A 12,326-nucleotide genomic window follows, 5' to 3' on the forward strand; every position below is an offset into this window, starting at 1 on the left:
ATAAGCGCCGTGAGAGTACATGGAGAACAACTGAAGTTCATCTTAGCTCCGAATTGCTCACATTCTCGCATTACCAAACAAATCTAGGGGTCAATTATATCAGAAAAGAAATAAGTGTTGCTTCTCCGATAAGCACTCTCCCTTGGGGTTTTTTTTTTTGGTGGAATGAAAGAATTAATCGGATACGGAAATACATGGACAGCGGGAAAGGTGCGCGCGAACCTAAACTACAAAACACACATGATGTTAGCAGCCTTTTGGCGTTGGTGAAAATTGTTGCAGCATCTCAGCACAAAAGATAACAAAAGAAATCTTCAAGATTTGTTGACAATTGAAAACACAGACTCGACCTTGAAAAAGCACGCGCTGCACTATGCAAATGAGCTACTTGTACGCGTCAGACTTTCCTTTCAGAAACTTTTGTTAACTTGCCAAACAAGCTCAGTAGCAGAGACAATAAGAAACTATCAAAAACAGGTTTTGGCTATGATTAAGCATTGTTTCTGAAACTCACAAATTAACTCGATACCAGAGAAGAGAGTTTTCGTACAACGTTTCTTTAGAGAGCAAATTATAATAATTAATGAAAAGCTTACGAGTGCAACTTGCGCTAGCAGATATTATTCATTCACAGCGCGAAATTGAAGTCTTGTAACTCACCTTTTCCAGTAGCTCAGAGGATAAAACTACATATAGGCGCCCAGGTTCTTATTCCCTGCCTTATTCCCTGCCATCGCTGTGAAAAATCTCACCATTTAATCACGCAACATGACAACATCCACGCGAGAACTCACGACATGTGCGTGGATCCGCGCGGATATATTTCGTCAGGGTGGCGCACTTTGTTAGCAAAATTCCAAGACTTACGATCTCCGTCCCCTATTATGGCTTCCGGTAAACAACTGTACAACACTTTGATCAATTTTTGGTTTAATGGGAGGAATTCTGGATATTATGGCGAATTTGTTTCACTTACTTTTCGCTAGTATTCGACTGCCCCCCACCCTCCCCCCCCCCCCCCCACCCCAAAACCTGGAGTTAATTACTGTGACGTAAAACAAACCTGAGTTATTGTAGCATCAAACATTTTTGCAGTTTCATTGTTTGTACTTGACAAAGGAAGGCGAAGGCCCTCCTTTCTCCAGGTCTATGAAATAAAGTTCTTTGAGTGCTACGCATACACCAAAGAATTTACCCGCTCAAACTTTAATTAACCATACTTTAAACATATATGACAGAAAGTTATAAATATTTAAAAATAATTATTTACACGTTGGATTTTATCAATATTCTTCCGTTCTGTTCTTTGGATAAATCGCTTCAATATTTTATTAAAAACTGCAAACTTATCGTCTCCTTTTTTTGTATAAAAAAGAAATTTAAAATAAGCTCGATCTAAGACCTGGCTTAATTTTGCTGAGTAAAAGCTGGTAATAGCAGAGCCTGTAATTTATATTGCCTCATATACATTACAGCTGTACATGTTTTCGATTGCACCACATTATCCAATCCGTTTTTTTAGAATTGGATGAAAAGTTATCATTTACTTCAACAATTACTGTGCATGCATTTAAGACATCTTTCAAGTGAGGATAATGTCGAGTTTGCAGTGAAGCAACTTTACTCAGATGTCACGCAACAAACCAAGTCATCTCCACCATACCCAAATCGCTAACACTTCCACGTTCTCCACTTTCTAAACTTTCTTACTATCTTTTTAAAGTTTACAAAAACTGCGTCCATGCGCGCTTTCTCTTTTCTTTTATCTTTTGACACGTAGTTTACCTTCGTTGACCAAACGCTAGCGTGAAGTAATGATGGCTGGATATTACACCGTCAAGTTCTTTTCCTGCGCTATTAAAACGCTAATAGAGGCAAATATCCGTTTATCTTGGGTAGTTGGTTAAACAAGCTTCGTCATCACAGGACAAATTTATCCCGATAAAACTGAAAAAAAATATTACAACGTAAATTTTTGAAAACAGCTTTGTTCATCGCAAGCAAAACGTTATATCGTTGCCATATGTTCGATCCATCAAATAGTGGCTTAATTCTATCTTGTAAAAGCTCATTCAATCCAATCTCGAAAACAAATTTTCATTCCGAGATTCAATTTAATCTTTTCATTTGTTTTGTTTATCTTCCCGGGTCGAGCGCAGCCAAGCGGCGACGTTGGCTGGAGGTTGGGCTCGATAGACCTGATACGATAAAGCATTGTGGGATTGTTTGGGTGGGAATGCGCCGAAGCTGCAGGAGCTTTTTCATTCAAGGATCACACTCAAAACTTAAGCTAAATGTTTTAATTTTATTGTAGTAATTTTCTACAAATAACTTTTATTACACTGACATTTTTTCGAAAATGCACTGGACACCACTAAACCCTCATTAAGTCTCCTAATTTCAGAATCCAGGAAAATTTGCTTGCAGTTCTGGGAATATCAAATTCAACATGCCAATTTTGAAATCCATAATACCATCATCCACACTCCAAGACTGAGGGAGATTATCTTGCTTAAATGACAATCTACAAAACAGGGCTAAACTAGTTTGATAATCTTCATTAAGTTTGACTATGTTTCAGTCTAGGAATCTATGGCGTTGGAAGAGACACAGTTGGGAGGCAGAGACTGACACAGGCAGCACATCCTCCTCCAGCAGCCATGAAACATCCAGTTGCAGCAAGGAGTCCGAATATACCAGTTGCTGCTCCTAGTGGAAGACCTGCAGGAATAAAGTATCCATCAAAGTAGGTTCACAATTGATAACAATAGTAATGATAATAATAATAATAATAATAATAATAATATAATAATAATAACAATAACAATAACAATAACAATAACAATAACAATAACAATAACAATAACAATAACAATAACAATAACAATAACAATAACAATAACAATAACAATAACAATAACAACAATAACAACAACGACAAGAATAATAATAATAATAATAATAATAATAACAATAATAATAAAAATAACGATAATAACAATCACTTTATTTATGTCTCACGCGTGTTTACCAGAGCACAGAGGCGCTGCCAACGGGGGAAATCAACTCAACTCAACACAAATCAAATAATGGTTTTTGATTGTTTTCACTTGTGATATGACTGGCTGTCATAACATTAAGGCAACTCTGATTGGATTAGTGGTTAGGGACTATTTCTGGCTGCCAGAAATAGAAATTGCTCTTACCAAAAACAAAAACAAAGCAATCCTGGACTACTTTTGACAGTCTTTTCAGTCTTAAAAGTTAAGCCCTCTGACTTCACCAATAATGCACATCAAGTGTTTGTGAAACATAGGTTTATTACATTTGACTTTTACACTTGACTGTTTATTCGAGACTAAAAGATATAAATTTTCAATCCTTGTTTTACCCCAAGTACACCCTTTCACATTCTCTCTTGCCTCCTTGTAGGGTTATGAACTTATCTCGGTAAAAGTTACCAATGGCTTGTATAACTTACAGACAGTTGAAGCAGAAGCACAGGCAGTGCCACAACAGGCCAAGATGCAGGTTGCTGTCGTTGCAGGGCCAGTCTGGACAGCTGGAGTATTGCTCAGGTTGAATAGTACCATGAGACAGAGAAAGATGGTAATGGAATTAAGGCCAAAGATCTTCATCATGTCTAGCTGTCAACTGAGGAACTGGTAACAAATTGTATCATGAAGTCAATTATGATGATCTTTTAAGTAGTTTATGCTATTGTCAGTGGTACTGTGTCAGTAATATGACAATATATTATGATAATGACTATCGTGATAATGATGACGATTACGATGAAAACAATAATGGTGACAATATTAAAGAGCAAGAAAGTGATGATGACAAAGACGATGATGATGATGATGATTATGTAAGTGAGAGGAATGAGAAGGATGTTGATGATCATACGATGATGACCTCTGGTTCAGTCCAATTTACTCACTGTGATCAAAATGACTGGAAGAAACCCACACTCCTCGCAGTTTGAAAAAGCTAAGATGATTCTCACTTTCACTTATAATTTAAAGTAAAAAGAATGTTTGCAGTAGCAGAAAGTACAGTTACATTAAATTACTTTTAAGTATATTAGTCCTTCTACACATAATTGGACTTTGATAGTGAGTCTATGTATTTATAAAAAAAAGGAAAATCCCAACAAAAAGATGAGGATTTTGATCACAGTGAATGAACAGAACGCCGACGTCCAGTTTGCTAAAGAGATCGAACAAAAAGGAAAACTTCCTTTTCTAGACTGTTTGGTAAGCCGCGACAACAACTAACTGCGAACGACAGTGTACAGAAAACCGACGCATACCGACAGATTACTTCAGTGACGAATCATCCTACAACCCGACTTCACACAAAGCCACAACTATAAAGACTTTGACGAGACGAGCGCAACTAGTTTGTGACACACCGGACAGCTTACGTGACGAAAACAGATACCTTGAACGTGATTTTCACAAAAATAGCTACAACGCTGACTTTATTAGACGAAACATTTACCGACCTACTGAAGCTAACGCAACGAACAGGAACTCAATATCTGTTACTACAGTGACTATACCTTACATTAAGGGCACTTCTGAGACTATCTAACGGATCCTACAGCGCTACAACATCCGTGTAGCCCTCAAACCAACAATTACGTTACGACACTTACTGACCAAAGTTAAACACAGGGACGAACCTAACAACAGACAGGGAGCAGTTTACAAGATCAAATGCTCCGACTACCAGGCTTTCTACATTGGTGAGACTGGCAGAAACCTTAACACGAGACTGACTGAGCACAAACGAGCCACGAGAAATGGTGATCCCAACAATCACATTGCTGTACATCATCAACTGACATACCACAACATTGACTGGGACTCTGCTCAGTGCTTAACCTTCAGTATAAACTATTTTCAGCGACTGACTCTGGAGAGTTGGTACACTAACCTAGAACAAACGTCTCTTAACAGACGTCAACAACTACCGGCGCCTTATGAACGACTTCTCCATGACGGAAACGAAACCGACAAACGGACTTCTGACAGACCGACTTAATATGACCAACAACAGACGGACCAAAAACCGACCAATTTGACTAACGGAGAAGAAACCGGATCGAAACCGACCAATGACTGATGACAAACTTTACACGAGTCTTTCAGCCAATACCATCATGGCTAAACTGACCAATCGCGTTATATGGACCAGACTTATAACATCATCGACTGACTAACACTATTCACGTGACTCTGAAGATGACTTCCGCTCAGATTGTCGAAACGTCAGTCACCAACAAAAGTTCTTTTCAGAACTACCCTCACCCGGACGATCACAGTATACGAACTACTGATACCCCTGGGTTCAAACCACTTACTATAAGATGAGGGTTTGTTACATTTTTCATATTGAATTGGGCAAATCAAAAGGTGGTTAGATGGTTTGAAAACCTATAGAGAAATTAAGAAGTCGAGAGTACTAATCATGTAAATTGTTATTTTGCACTGCCAGTGAACAGTTAATAATGATGATACGAAGACCCAAAACATGATGGCTAAACCACAAAACACGGGACCACATTAAAGACTCTACTGAAGAGCGGGCTCTGTTCTGATCCATCTCGCTTAGAGATGACCTCGAAAGCGTGCTGAGCTTTGAAGAAGGTCCGAAGCGATTCACCAGCAGTGTAACCGATAAATTTAGATTTATTTTTGATGAAAAAGAAAGCTTATACAACACTAGCGAGTGAAAATTCCAACTACCTCGTGGCGCAGTACAGACCATAATATCAGCTGAGAGCGCTGTCGAATTAAAAAAAAAAAGCGAGGAAAGGTCACATGCATAAACAAGGCACAAAGAAGAGTAACACAATAAGTAACGTCATGCTGTAAATATGGGACTCGTTTTGCTCATCCTTCACTGCTGTGCCAAACGAGCCACCAGACCAAAACATGGGGTCTTTCTCCAGGTACCGGAAAGCTTTATATTCTAGGTCACTTGGGATTAGTCTTTATTTGGAGTTGTTTCGTTTCCTGTTTTATTATTATTATTATTATTCTTTTGTTTTACGTAATTTGTACTCCGGTATTCTGAAAGAACCAAAACATGCCTTATATTACTGACTTCATTCTAGTACAATCATGAAATCAAATCAATTTGGAGTTCCTAGAAAAAATATATCAAATTCTTCATCTTGTCGAAGAAAAGCAGTCGTAAAATAACGCAAACACGGGGAAAACCCCACTTTCCCCTGGTATTCTCCCTAAGTTTGCCCCTCAAATCCCTTCAGTTTCGCGAAGACGAATTTCTAAATTTCTTTTAATTGCAATATCCTGTCGCTAGCTCAGAAACCTTCTTCGTGGAATCGCTCCTGCATTGGAGCGTGTTTACTCAATTTAATTTTTTCGTCTTTAACCAGATTTTACTAGATGCCATACTGACTTGATTCCAAGTACCGTTATAGATTCCGAAATTTGCATTGTTACGTCCTGTACGGTAAATAACCAGTCCTACACAGCCGGTACACAATCAAATGTTGATGTTGGCCATGTTATGTGTGAATTATGAAAAGCTCGTTTCGACAAAAATATCAGAATGTTTATCTTACGAGTTAAATTGAGAACAAGAAGGAGAACGGGGTCTTGCACCGAGGGGTTCAATTCCGGCATAGGACACTTCTTTTAAGTTGTGAGGTTTTGTTTTACGGGAAAAAAAAATACTCGGCCGAGGGCACAACATTTTAGTTTGTTTGTCGTACTCTGCGAAAAAAATGGCCAACGGGAAATAACCAAGCACCAGGTTTTAGCGACAACTTATGCACGCAAACTGAATCTTTCATTCTTTACCTAATTGCTTCAAAACCCTCTCGAAGCAGTTCATTTATTCAGTGTATATTTCGCCCATACTATTCAAAGTGAGCAACACAAAATAATAACGAAATACTCGAGTTAAGATTATATCGCAGAGTTAATCCTTGCTTGGAATTAGTAAAGGCTGTTTCCGCAGTTAGCGTTTTATCCCTGCAGTCGGTCTGCAGCCCGAATTTCACACTTTTCAGTGCTTTGAAAAGGTATGTTTTGATATCTGTCGTCTCGCTTAAACTTTTTGTTTAATGCTATGTATCAGCATTAAAACTAGGAATAAACCACACCAGTGAATACAGCTGACTTTGTCGGCTTACCTGCGGAATTCTGTATGCAAGAATTATTCTAGCCTTCCTTCTGCTGTCCTGTCCAAAGTAACTCTTGTAATTCGAAAGAACTTTTTTCATTTTAAATAAGAATTTTCCGAGGGACTTTCCCTGAAGGTCAGTGCGAATATCATTGGCTGTAACAGACAAGTGTTGCCGTTTTAATAAATATGGAAATGACACGATGCTAGTTCTTGAAGCGGAAGCCCGGCCGTGGGAAGAATTTGTCACACCTTTGACCCCCATAGTTGGAGGATGAAGCTGCTACAAACTCGGTGCAACGGCCGGGAAAATGGACTTGCAACATTATTTAGACCAGGACATTACGTTATGTTCTTTAACTTCGCTATGTCACACTGGACTGCAGTTGTATTACTAGTGTAAACTGAAATTTTAATGGAGTGTTTATATTGTAGTGTTGGTGTGCATAGCCTCCCACGCAGACGTTCTTAGGGTTTGTCACGCGTTTGACGAGCCCTAAGAGCGTCTGGGTAGGTTTGATGTGATTACGGGTCAAGTTGAATTCGTGGAAAAAGAGATGTGTTGCCCACGCAATCGAGGGCCTGGATGGCCGCGCAGCCGGGATTGTCGACGTGTACGATTTTCTCAGGCACTTTGTTTGTCTCCAGGGACCGCAATTCTTTCAAAAAGGCGAATAGCATTGGTGGCGTGATAAAAAGGTAGTTTTTTGACGTGGTTCAAAACAGTTTCCAGCACTTAGATTTTGATGGGTCGTTATAACCACTCTTTATCACTTGATGCTATAATCATGGTATCAAAAAACTGCACAACCATTGGTGAACACTTTGCTATCATTTTCATGACGTGATAGGTTACTATAGTAACAGTATCTTCACGTAAAAACGCCCTTGCATTATAGCTTCAGGGGCTTAAAATTAAAAAACGGCACGGTGAAATTTGTATGTATTATCAACTTTTGATTTAAGTGTAAGGCGCAACTTTTGGCAAAGTTTAAAAAAAAATCTGTAGGTAGGGTTCAGAGCCACCAAGGTGGTATTAGTTGTTAAAATCAAAAGGTCTCTGCGAGGAAATAACCAATTTCAGACAAATGTATGGGTAAGCTTAGACCCCCAGCTTAGTTGATTAGCTTTTATCCATATTAAAATTCTGAGCAGATGCGAGGTCGCCCTGAGAGTAAGTAAGTCACGAAGTACTGTGCTTGAGCCAGTCACTTCTCTGTTAGCCATTTTGTCACAGAATCGAGAGAAATGGCCGGATGGGCCTTTTCCCGCGTGACTGATTGTAGTTAAGCAAACATTCAAGTGTTAGGTGCTTCTGTTTTCACGAGCCAAACCGTACTTTGCGTGGGAAGGCTTTCCAAAGGTCTTTGGTTGTTTTCGTGGCGGTGTCTAGGACCTTTGGAAAGCCTTCCCACGCAAAGTACGGTTTGGCTCGTGACAACAGAAGCAACCAAGACTTGAATGTTCGCTCAACTAGAGGGAGTCACGCGGGAAAGGCTGCCTTAGCTGTTTCATGACTGGTAATTTCATCGCGACGACCTTTTGATTTTAACAAAAAATACACACAATATCTTCGCTTTATATCTTTGACCATACCAGAAAAACACCTTGCGAAATACGTCTCAGTTTTCACTTTGCAACATGCAAATTGATATTGACACAGCACTTCTGATTACAACGGGGAAAATTCCCTTCATTGCGTGGGCCACACCCCTCCTTGTACTGAAAACGCAAACTCATTGCAAAGCTTTGTGATTGTGCCCTTATTACAAGGCTTGCGACTGTGCCCTTGTAACAAAACTTTGTACCTTTAGTTTTGAAATTAATCATTTCCTTTCATTTTTAAATAAACTGCCTTTACATCACGCCACCAGTGCTATTCGCCTTTTTGACAGAATTGCGGCCCCTGGATACAAACAAAGTGCCTGGGAAAATCGTACACGTCGACAATCCCGGCTGCGCGCGCTGATATTCAGTCCCTCGATTGCGTGGGGAGCACATCTCTTTTTCTACGAATTCAACTCGACCCGTAATCACATCATTCTCACGCAGACGCTCTTAGGACTCGTCAAACGCGTGACAAATCCTAAGAGCGTCTGCGTGGGAGGCTATGCACACCAACACTACAATATAAACACTCCATTAAAATCTCATTTTACACTAGTAAACAACTGCAGTCCACACATTTCCAACAGTGTGAAATAGCGAAGTTAAAGAACATAACGTAGTGCCCTGGTCTAAATATTGTTGCGAGTCCATTTCCCCGGCAGTTTTACCGAGTTTATAGCAGCTTCATCCTCCAACTATGGGGGTCAAAGGTGTGACAAATTCGTCCCACGGCCGGGCTTCCGCTTCAAGAACCAGCATCGTGTCATTTCCATATTTATCAAAACGGCAATACTTGTCTGTTACAGCCAATGATATTCGCACTGACCTTCACGGAAAATCCCTCGGAAAATTCTTATTTAAAATGAAATAAGTTCTTTCGAATTACAAGAGTTACTTTGCGCAGGACAGCAAAAGGAAGGCAAGAATAATTCTTGCACACAGAATTCCGCAGGTAGGCCGACAAAGTCAGCTGTATTCACTGGTGTGGTTTGTTCCTAGTTATAATGCTGACACATAGCATTTAACAAAAAGTTTAAGCCAGACGACAGATATCAAAACATACCTTTTCAAAGCGCTCAAAGTGTGAAATTCAGACGGCACACCTGCAGGGATAAAATGCTATTACTGTGGAAACAGACTTTAACTAATTCCAAGTATTAACTCCGAGATATAACCTTAACTTGAGTATTTCGTTATTATTTTGTGTTGTTCACTTTGTATAGTATGCGCGAAATCAGTGTACACTGACTGAATAAGTGAAGCGCTTCGAACGGGTTTTGAAGCAATTAGGTAAAGAATGAAAGATTCAGTTTGGGTGCACACGTTGTCGCTAAAACCTGATGTTTGGTTATTTCCCGTGACCTTTTATTTTGCAGAGTACGGCAAAAAAACTAAAATGTTGTGCCTTCGGCCGGAGTAGTTTTTCTTCCGTAAAACAAAACCTCACATCTTGAAAGAAGTGTCCTATGTCGAGATTGAACCCCTCGCTGCAAGACCCTGTTCTCTTTCTTGTTCTCAATTTAACTCGTAAGATAAACATTCTGTCGAAACGAGCTTTCCATAATTACACATAACATGGGCAATATCAACGTTTGACTGTGTGCCGGCTGTGTAGGACCGGTTACCGTGTAGGATGTAGGAATGTAAATTTGGGAATCTATAATGGTAACTTGGAATCCAGCATGGCATTTAGTAAAATTTGGTTGAAGAAGGAAAAAATAGATTGAGTAAACACGCTCCAATGCAGGAGCGATTCCACGAAGAAGGCTTCTGGGCTAGCGACAGGATATTGCAGTTAAAAGAAATTTAGAAATTCGTCTTTGCGAAATTGAAGGGATTTGAGGGACAAGGTTAGGGAAAAAATACCAGGGGAAGTGGGTTTTCCCCGTGTTTGAGTTATTTTATGACTGCTTTTCTTCGAAAAGATGAATAATTTGACATATTTTTTGCAAGAACTCCAAATTGATTTGATTTTATTATTGTACTAGAGTGAATTCGAAGTCAGTAATATAAGGAGTGTTTTGGTTCCTTCTATGAGTACCAGAGTACAAATTACGTAAAATAAAAGAAATAAAAGACAGGAAACAAAAGAACTCCAAATAAAGACTAATTCCAAGTGACCAAAAATACGAAGCTTTCCGGTTCCTGCAGAAAGACACTATGTTTTGGTCTGGTGGCTCGTTTGGCACGGCCGGCTGTGGAGGATGAGCAAACGAGTGAAAAGAGCCCGCTCTTCAGTAAAGCCTTTAATGTGGTCCCGTGTTTTGTGGTTTAGCCATCATGTTTTGGGTCCTCGTATCGTCATTATTAACTGTTAACACCTGTTCACTAGCTGTGCAAAACAACAATTTACAAGATTAGTACTCCCGACTTCTCAGTTACTCCAAAGTCTTTCAAACTATATAACCGCCTTTTGATTTGCCCAATTCAATATGAAAAATGTAACAAAACCTCATCTTTTTGACGGGATTTTCCTTTTTTCATCAATACATAGTCCAATTATGTGTAGAAGGACTAATATACTTAAAAGTAATTTAATGTAACTGGACTTTCTGCTATTGTAAACATTCTTTTTATTTGAAATTATAAGTGAAAGTGAGAATCATCTTAGCTTAGCTTTTTCAAACTGCAAAGAGTGTGGGTTTCTTCCAATCATTTTGATCACAGTGAATAAATTCGACTAAACCAGAGGTCATCATCATATGATCATCAACATTCTTTTTATTCCTCTCACTTAGATAATCATTATTATCATCATCATCATTATCATCATCGTCATTGTCATCATCACTTTCTTGGTCTTCAATATTGTCATCATTATTCTTGCATCGTAATCGTAATCGTCATCATCATCACGATAGTCACTATTTAAGGGGGTATGGTACCCTAAAATATGGCGATGTTCATGAAAAATTCAATTTCTTGGAAATACAAGACTTAAGACCCTTGAGGACTTGTCAAAAACATTTTGAAACGATCTTGCCGAATTTCCTTCCAGATGAGTGTGAAATTTAAGGAAAGTACACAGTGGTATAAGTTTTTTCACGTGGCAACGGCCATAGCAACGACTGTTTACTATAAGAACGTGACCAAAAATATAGATTATTTTTAACTTATATGAACGAAACTATTTAGAAAAAACTTTTAAGACATGCACAACTCGATTGGTATAATTATTTGTGAAAAGCTTTGCCTCGAATTGCCATCACAGGCTCATTCATTTCCCTTGTGACAAGGAATATTTCCCACAACTGCGGTAACTTTTTACAAAATAGAACAACCATTGCACCCCCTCCCCCGAGATCGAATCTGCACCTCCCCGACTATTTGTTGCTCGTTAAATGCTTCATACTTCGTGTAAGAAACTTAAAGTGCATTTTTCTCAAAAGTTTACTTTTGTACCGACTGACTTCGCGCCAACATTTCTACTTTCCAAGGTTTTTAAGTAGAATTTCTGAAACTTGGGCTCATCAAAGACCAATAGTGTCGTGATGATATAAACCAAAAAAATCGTAACATTTTAAGGTCTGTCACGTGACATGAAATGATTTGTC

The 12,326-nt window shown here is 39.0% G+C and overlaps 1 protein-coding gene and 1 long non-coding RNA gene across 2 annotated transcripts in view; both read right to left on the reverse strand.

Moving 5' to 3' along the window:
- Positions 1–12,326, reverse strand: part of LOC145487068 (mitochondrial carnitine/acylcarnitine carrier protein-like) — a 141,622-nt gene that overhangs the window by 67,666 nt on the left and 61,630 nt on the right. The gene's annotated exons all lie outside the window — the stretch shown is intronic.
- Positions 1,408–9,530, reverse strand: LOC145487354 (uncharacterized). Its single transcript, XR_014049396.1, has 3 exons — positions 7,175–9,530; positions 3,482–3,662; positions 1,408–2,721 (listed from the first exon to the last, which is right to left on the reverse strand). It is a non-coding gene; the product is annotated as an uncharacterized LOC145487354 (long non-coding RNA).

The sequence above is a fragment of the Orbicella franksi genome, chromosome 5, assembly GCF_964199315.1.
Source record: "Orbicella franksi chromosome 5, jaOrbFran1.1, whole genome shotgun sequence".
NCBI lineage: Eukaryota > Metazoa > Cnidaria > Anthozoa > Scleractinia > Merulinidae > Orbicella > Orbicella franksi.